General features: G+C 58.0%; 1 non-coding gene across 1 annotated transcript; it reads left to right on the top strand.

Moving 5' to 3' along the window:
* The first annotated feature begins 706 nt into the window (after positions 1 to 706).
* LOC138986725 (U1 spliceosomal RNA) lies at positions 707 to 870 on the top strand. The gene has a single exon (XR_011463421.1). It is a non-coding gene; the product is annotated as a U1 spliceosomal RNA (small nuclear RNA).
* Positions 871 to 1174: the final 304 nt, after the last annotated feature.

Raw genomic sequence — 1174 nt, 5'->3', positions numbered from 1 at the left:
GAGTCAAAACCACACCTGAAGCTGGAAATAAAATGAATGAAATTTCTGATGAATGACCCAATTTTCACGAATGGAACTGAGTTCACGGCCAGTCGTGACGCCTAATGCGTCTTACTAGACATACACACAATACTACATCACAAAGACAACTGGATTTGAAAGGAACCGGTTTCCCCCGGACTGCTAAATGTTCTGTTCTCCCCGCTGAACGCCATTATTTGAAAAAAAGGTGTACAGGTTTCAGCCGACCGCCAGACCGGGGCTGGGCAGGACAAAAGTTAAGGCAGGCAGCCGAGCGCGCCGGGTCCCAAACACGTAGCGGGTGGGAGAACAGGAGCGGGAGGCGGACGTCGCTTCCCCCAGAGGGCGCCCGCCGGCCGGTTGGCCGGGCCGAACGGCGTGGGAGGAGGGAGGCGGGGCCTAGGGCGGGGCGTGGGCTGGAGGGCCGCGCGGGTTCCCGTGACGTCACGGACGAGGCGTGTCGTATGTAGATATCCGAGCGCAGGGGCTGCTGGGCCGTCAGCTGGTGCTGAAACACGATACGGTCTCCCGTGGCGTGGGAGAGAACTGAGGAGTTTCTGCTTGAAAGTGCGTGGGTGCGCTGTGTGGAAGGTCCAAGAAGGGTCGGGGATGCGGGGAGGAAAGTGAGCGTGTGTGAACAGTGCAGGGCGTCTGAGGTTGCGGTGGGGCGGCAGGCTGGCAACTCATACTTACCTGGCAGGGGAGATACCATGATCACGAAGGTGGTTTTCCCAGGGCGAGGCTTATCCATTGCACTCCGGATGTGCTGACCCCTGCGATTTCCCCAAATGTGGGAAACTCGACTGCATAATTTGTGGTAGTGGGGGACTGCGTTCGCGCTTTCCCCTGGCTATTTTTTGTGCAAGAGTAGGTTCGGGAAGCGCGTCTGACCGCCCGGTGACGTTCCTCTGTGTCTTGGGTCGTTTTGTCAAGTCTGCGTATGGTAGGGGAGACCAGAAGCGTGTAAGAGCGCCTATAAAGGCATGGTCGGTTTTTGAACTCGAACCGCGGTAGGACCCGCGAGTTTGCGGCTGGAGGGACTGGTTCAGGAACAGGCGTTTGTTTTTCGGTTTTGGGGGCACTGGAAACCTGCCAGGGCTACGCGTGGAGGCGGATTTCGTGGCAGGCTCGGTCGTTGAACGCTCTTTCGGTC

This window comes from Bos mutus, unplaced genomic scaffold, assembly GCF_027580195.1.
Source record: "Bos mutus isolate GX-2022 unplaced genomic scaffold, NWIPB_WYAK_1.1 CTG1011, whole genome shotgun sequence".
NCBI lineage: Eukaryota > Metazoa > Chordata > Mammalia > Artiodactyla > Bovidae > Bos > Bos mutus.
Note: the sequence above shows the minus strand (reverse complement) of the source record. Positions and strands in the feature narration are given on the sequence as shown.